We start from the raw sequence: 7,813 nt of genomic DNA, 5'->3' as shown, positions 1-7,813 counted from the left end.
TTCTACAATGCTGTATATGGATAAATTTTTAATTTTTAAAAATATATAATTGTTCATTCCTACTTTTTATATTTTATGTTTCATATTTTTTAGCATTCTGTAGAGATTTGAACTGTAAAACATCAGTACTTGAATGGAAAATACCTGTTCCACGTTCATTCAAAGTTCTTTGATATTCACACAGATAGTGAGGTTAAGCTCAACTGCCTATCTTATAGGGTAATAATATCATTAAACTTCTAGAGAGTTAAGAACTTTCATTTTCATGCTAAAAATTAGAGAAAAATATTGGCTGATAGGACAGCCAACATTTTAGCCCTAGCCATTCAAGATCGGTGAAGACTCAGAACATAAGTGAACATATACTGAAACATCCTGTAACTCAGTTGTGTCCAAAATTTCCTGATCAAGGATTTTATGGAGCCACAGAGCAAAATAATCTTTGATGTAGAGTGTGCCTAAGGAGAGTCACATGGAGTGAAAACATTCTCTCAGGTTTTCACAGAGAGCAAATTGCCTAATCAATGGCCGTGAGTCATCCACATGGCTGACACTGACAAAGGATCTGCAAACTGCAGGATAGAGTTTCAGGGTAAATCCTGAGGGGATCTGACTGTCATTGTCAGATACAAAAGTAACATTTCCTGTCATACAGGTGTTGCTTCATCTTGGTCTTAACCATCCAGCAGAAAAGTATAAAAATCAGGTATAAAATGTAAAGCCATATTTATATGCTGAGCTATAAAACGCTCAAGTTAACAACTTCTGACATTGCCAGTCCTACTGATAATCCACTACTTATGGACTACTGGACTATATTGAAACATTTAGCTGAATTCATGCACCCACATTATTTAAATGGAAATGAATATCCATCTCTGGCAAAACTAAACAATAAAGGGGATATAAATGAAGGATCATTTTGCATTTGTGTAAACAACAAAGTTAGGATAGGTATACAACTATGTTCTCTTAATTCAATGAGAATAAATATTCATACCAATAGTATTTGGACAGTAATATCATATCTGCATCTTATACTATGAATATCCAGTATGTAGGCAATAATATGCAATGTATTAATTATTGAAACTGCCCTGCTAATCAGTTTTGAACTGTCTCATTGGTATTTGTTTCTCAATAAAAATAATGTAAAAAATAAATGGAGATCATCCTGTTAATCAAAATAAGCCAGCCACACCAAAGGCAAGTATCACCTGCTTTAATCTCATTTTTGTAATCAAGGATAAAAAAAATCCATGAAAGCAGAAAGGTGAATTTTTGAGAATACAGAAATTGAGGAAGTGAAGAGAAATGAAGAGAGGGTAGAGGGGGGAATCAATATATGTGTGTGCATGCACGAATATGTCACAATAAAGCATACTTCTGTTAAAAATTATTCAGTTAAATTAAATTAAAAGTTAAAAGGATATCATGTCTGCATTTTGTCTCTGAGTAACTACTATGAGGACAAAAATATGCAATGTATTAATTATTGTAACTGTCCTATTAATCTGTTTTGAAACTGTTTCCTTGCTATATTATCTTTTCTCTTGTTAAAAATGAATATTTAAAAAAAAAAACAATATACAGAAACCAATCACATACAGAGTACTTGTGCTAAAATAGCCAAATTGGTATATATTTCCAAAATTATCCTGTCAAGGATCCTAGATCACTCCTAATCCAAAGAATAAGGACTTCTGTTGGATGCTTGCTCACTCTCAGGAATGAAGACCTCACTACCTCTCAAGGAATGGTTTCTTATTGTAAGAAATATATAACCAATCTTTGCTCTTATTGTTAAATATCCCCTCAGCCTCTAAAGAGCAAAGATAAAGGAGAACAGAAGATGACAAGAAAGAGAGAAAGCACTGTCTTTCAAATATTTATCATAATAATATCTTCCCTTGAGTCTGTATCCCACTCATAGTATAATATTTAAAAACCCAAAGATGCATGACAGAAACAGAGACAGACAAAGAGACGGACAGACACAGACAAAGAGCATATAATTGACAAAAATTTTAAAACTGTTGAAGGAAGAAGAGCCATATTTAAATGCAAAAGTAGGATGGAAGAAATGAATGAAATATAACATTTTCCAATCCTGAAGTTTTGATGCTTAAACAGGCTTTAAACTGTGAGACAGGGAGATCTGTTATACTCATCTCAGACTTCAAGCATTTCAGAACTAAATGTGTAAGCTAAGAAACTTCTCTGACTTTTTAGCAAAACAACGTTCTTCATCTTAATAGACAAGTAAAATAAAAATTAGAATGATTTATGTCAAGAAATGAGAAGCCAACTGAAAATTACCAATACTAGAAACAACATTACAATTTCTTTTCCAATATATACATTTTGTGATCTGATAACTATGGGCAGCCAACATAATTAACAGCAAGAGTCACACATGTACAAAAGTATATACTACAAGATTGTTTGTAGGGACAAAAATTGGTCACAAATGTAAATAAATGGAAAAACATTTTATAAAATACAGTATTTATATATTAAGAATACAATCTTATGCAGTTGCTTTGCCAAATGATGTAGATCAACCTGAAGGATCATGCATAATAATTTGCTTATTGATGAAAGCCAATTTAGAAGTATTATATAGGATATACTCCCAATGTTATTAAAACCAATACTAAGACATCAAAATGTTCTTCCTTTAATTGGTAGAGAGTGGTAGCTTGCTTCGTCAAACTTTTGGTTTGCAAAGGATTTGTTTCAGACAGAAGTCTTTGGCAAAACATTGTTTCTGTTTTCAAACTCTGTACTGTGACAGACATGCCCTCAGCCATGTTTCACACAAACACACAACTTAGCCATCTTTTACAAATTTATAGAACAAATAAAGTCCATGAACCAAGATGCCACTGTATAAGTTGGGACATTTTTGTACAAAAATGGAGGATCTATCAAATGATCTTTCTCACTTAATGATCTTATTCACATCACATAAATACGACTGGGCAGGGGACAATGTGCTATGTCTCACTTGCCTTTTTTCATCTTTATATGTTTTCCTTGGTACAAAAAGAACTAATGTTTCCAGTGAAATAAGAAGTAAATGCTGACTTTCTAAGCCTAAAACAAATTACTGAGAAGAACACAATTTTTAGTATCTAGCATGTTCAAATATACCCAGTGCAAGTGTGGCCAATGCAGGGCAGAGAGCAGAAGGCAGTGGACCTGCCATCCCTCATATGTGCATCCTCTGTGCCTCCTGTGCTCTTTTCCAGGCAGCACCAAATAATCCTAGAGAACACACACAGGTGAGCCCTGCTTATGTTATTTATACTCAGACTAACTCCAAACCTACAGATTTCTACACATCAGTTAGAGTCCCATTCCCTCGAGCAATTCCCAGAGTCCCCACCTCATTCTTATAAAAACCTAAGGAATCTAGCAACCTTGCTACATATCTTCTTCCACTTTTACTAAATAAGGTAATCACAGAATCCTGTGACCTAATATCGAGCTTTTCTTATTACTGAGATACACAAGGACATATGCCTATGTCACCTCTAAATGCAGGTCAACATCTCACGAATCATTACACCAAGTTGTAATGGAAATAAATATAATTCTAGTATTGAATAGAGAAGACAGTATAAAAGAAAAAGAGCACGATGAGGTAGCCAGTGAATTCTGCTGAAAAGTGGTCTTACACACTATCAATAAATGATGTGTCCAGAACTGAGATGGCAGCGAGATAGACAGAGATGTTTGTTGAGAAAGAAAACAAAACTTACCATGCAAAAGGAGAGAGAAATGGAGAATGGAGGTGAACTGAGCCTAAGTCCTAGGGAATAAAAATGATGTACCTGAAACGGACAATAGCAAAAACGATGTTAGGTACAGGAATTTTATTGTGGAAGTAAACATACATTGCAGACCAAATTATACATGCCCATTAGGTATTTAAGTGACAATATGATTTAGCAGTACAATGGACAAGTTTGGAATTCAAGACACAGTTAGGCTTTGGAGGTTTGTAACTCAGAAGTTTCACTCTGATGACAACCTCTAAGCCATGGACCTCAACAAGACCTCATAGCAAAAGAGTATAACTATGGAACAGCAAACTATAAGGAAGATAGAAGATCAGGTCTAAATCTAAACTTTAATGTAGAAAACAATAAAATTCATCAACACAAAATGAGAAGAGTATTTAATAAGGTAATGTTAAAGAGAAAGAAAGGAAAAATTGTATTAGTTGACTGCTAATAGGCAATGGGCACCACATGCAAATTTATAGATTTAGTGAAAGAGTTTCAAGCTAAAAATTTTATTCCCCAAAAAGTCTGATACAAAGCACCAAATAAGAGTGGATGCTTGACTTAAAACACCAATGTGTACAAAGAATATAAAGGAAAGGAAAATGCTTTTGCATGCATACACATCACAGAAGCACACTAGAAATGGAATATAGTATGGAATGGACGTCACAGACTGCACCCATAAAGTAAAAACTAATGTAAGATACTTATATATCATTTGAAGATAATTGCACAATTGTTGGGTGTTGTTCACTAGTCCTTTTACCAAGTCTACTACAGGCAAGTAAATGCTAGGTAGAAGGTTTTAATTCTTTATATTTCACTAGAAAAGACAAGGAATGGGAAAATGTAAACATACACACACTAGGAAAAGGCTTGGATAATCTTCTCTAATATGCCTTACAGAAATATGTACACATATGAAAACATGTGATCAAGAGAAAACTGGACAGAACAAAGATAAGGTAATGATGAAGGAATTATGTCATAAAGAGGATAAGAAATAGAGAAAAACAGAAAAAGATCTCAAAAGCCTTACCTACTATTGCTCAATGACGTAGCCATTGACTGAGATGGAATAGAAGGAAAATACTTAAGGAATGAGAAATTCAATGCATTGAGAGGCCGGGATGTTGTCTCTGTTGTATTTAATTGTCACACATCTAGTGTGTTCAGAGAAAAGATTGAACTGAACATGGAATGATGGGAATATTTCAGTTATAGAGAAATTGGAATGGCAGGCCAGATATCTCAGTGAACTGAAGTGTCTGCTTATCCCAAACACCACATGTTGGGCCAGCCCCATCCCCAGGGCACTCTGAGAAGGCAACTGAGATAGGGCACGATGAGGCACTCCTGTAATCCCAGTGCTTGTGAGGCTGAAAACAGGATGATCAGTACAGTCCTGTCTGCAGGGACACCCAGTAGACCTTGTACAAAAAAAAAAAAAGAAGAAGAAGAAGAAGAAGAAGAAGAAAGAAGAAAAGAAATTGAAAGATGACAGGCTTCAAATTCAGGCAAGGCACCATGGAATACATTGTGTGAGGAGGAGTGATACAGTTCACAGTATTAAAATGAGAAAGACTTGGATGATTAACTCACTCCCATGAAAGTGATAGTGGTGGTACACACCTATACTCCCAGCACAGGGGATGTTGTGACAGGAGTATCAATACAAGTCTGACCTGCATGGCAATACCCTGTATCAAAATAACAAAAACAACAACAACAATAAAGATCTTTCCATGGTCCAGTTATGTTGGCCTTTCTAGAATTTCCAGGTGGGACCTAACTAATCATCTCATTTGAACAAATCATCTCATTCTCGACCAGATAGCTCAACCAATTAAAGCACCTGCATAGGAAGATGCAGGGACCAGGGTTCGATTCTTGGCATTCCGTGCTATTCCTGCCTCCGGGCCACTCAGAGGCCAATTGATACTAGGCGTGGTGGCATTCACCTGTAATCCTGGCACTTGCTAAGCTGAAAATTGGAAGGATCACTACGATTCCGATCTCTGTAGTGAGACCCTGTAGATTCGGTACAAAAATAAGTAAATAAAAATTAAAGAAAAAAATAATTATCTCATTAGAACGGTGTTCTGAAAACAGATCACCTTCCCAAGCTGGTCAGAAGGAGATGTAATCAAGGACATATGGCTCTCCATTTGCAATGTATTTCATTTGAAAAAGGAAGGAACAAGGATCTAAGGAATGGTACCAAATTTTAGAATATGGAAAAGTGAGGAAACTAGCCTTCCTAAGCCCTAAGAAGAATGTACTCCTTCTGACACCTTTTATTAATCTAGCCTGATAAGACTGGGTATCTATAGAACTATAATACAATCAGTTCTGTTGTTTGAAGCCAATGATGGGTGATAGTATATTATAGCAGCAATGGGAAACAAAGAGTGTGGACCTCAGGGATTTGTACCTACAGGTAGCTGAAGGGGATCAGATCAGCTGGGCTCTGTAGAAAATGACAGTGTTGATAGAGGTGAGAAGGAAGGAGCAGAACTTCAGGTAATGCAAGAGGAAGTGACAGCACCCTCATCATCTGTTCTTCTAGAAAAGCAAGCCTTGGCAAGGACCCTCCTCCCTTTCAGCTCTTTAGGCAACAGCTCCAACATAAGCATAGGGCTAAGACACCATCGTGGATATCCTCCCTCTCCATCCAAGACTGGATAATGTGAGCACAGACCTGAGCAGACGACCCTGCGTCCACCTTGTGCCAGCAATCATGCTGCCCCAGATGCGGGACTGGCAGTTCCACACGTGGGACTCCTCTCTTGTGCAGTTCAACTCATCCAACCACATGTCCCCTGATCCCTGCCCAAAGTGTGCAGACACTTTGGCATTGAGGGCCACTCCACAGTACAGTTGTCTACACACCACATGGGCATCGTTCAGGTCCCAGCTGTCATCACAGATTGTGCCCCAGGAGTGCTCATACAGGATCTCCACTCTCCCTGTACAGCGACCACCCTCATCCATGAGGCACAGCTCTCTGCTATCTGTGGAGAGACAGAGTCAGGTCAGTGGTGCTGACATGGGAAGGAACAGGTTTGGCCCTGGGGATGTCCTCACCTGTGAAGTTGGTACTCAGGTTCTTTGAGGCTTCAGAGCCTGATGCATCAGAGAGGGAGCCATTGCCCTGGGGCAGCAGCTGGTTTCCTTCAGAGAGGATGGGAAAGCAAAAAACTGGAGTGAGAAGACCGAGGGCCACGAGATCCTGAACAGACACAGAGCGCAAGCCCAGCGAGAGAGTGAGATGACCGAGGGCCACAGGATCCTGAATAGACCCAGAGCACAGGCCCAGCGAGTGAGTGAGATGATCTGGGGTTCTCCAGATCCTGAACAGACCCAGAGCGCAGGCCCAGCAGGGAATCCTTCAGCAGAACTCCCTGCAAAGAGGCTAGAGGCAAGACCCACCCAGCTGATTCAGGAGCAGAACATCTTGCCAGAGAGACACAAAGGGTTCAACTCTAACAGCTGCAGCAGAAAGAAGTGGAGCACAGCAGCTAGATCCAAACAACACCCACCTGGAGGAAGCTGAACTTCATAGATCAGGACCTGGTGCTAAGGTAATAACTCTATCCAAGCTCTTCACCAAAGGTCAGAATACAGTGGTATACAAAATGACAAAGAGAAGAACAAAATGCAGTCTCAGGCCCCAAGTTCACCCAGTGCAACTGCAGAAGACACCAGCACTGAGGAAACTGGAAATCACACGCCAGATATCTCTGAAATAATAGCGTTGACAGTAAAGAATCAACTGCAGAAAGGTATAGAAGAAATCAGTTCAGAAATAATTTCGGAACTAAAAAAGGTAGTGGCAACTATAATCAAAGAAGTACTAAGTGCTTTTAAAGAATACGTTGATAAAAAATAGAGGAGAATATAAAAATGATGGAACCCTTGAATAAACAATTTAGGAAAGAAATAGAATCTATGAAACAGGTTCAAAGTGATATACAGGAAATTAAAACCTCAATCACAAGCTGGCAAAACAGTTTGCA

General features: G+C 38.1%; 1 pseudogene; it reads right to left on the bottom strand.

Moving 5' to 3' along the window:
• Positions 1-7,813, bottom strand: part of LOC101568514 — a 67,576-nt pseudogene that overhangs the window by 34,600 nt on the left and 25,163 nt on the right.

The sequence above is a fragment of the Octodon degus genome, unplaced genomic scaffold (genome assembly GCF_000260255.1).
Source record: "Octodon degus isolate 3935 unplaced genomic scaffold, OctDeg1.0 scaffold00178, whole genome shotgun sequence".
NCBI lineage: Eukaryota > Metazoa > Chordata > Mammalia > Rodentia > Octodontidae > Octodon > Octodon degus.
Note: the sequence above shows the minus strand (reverse complement) of the source record. Positions and strands in the feature narration are given on the sequence as shown.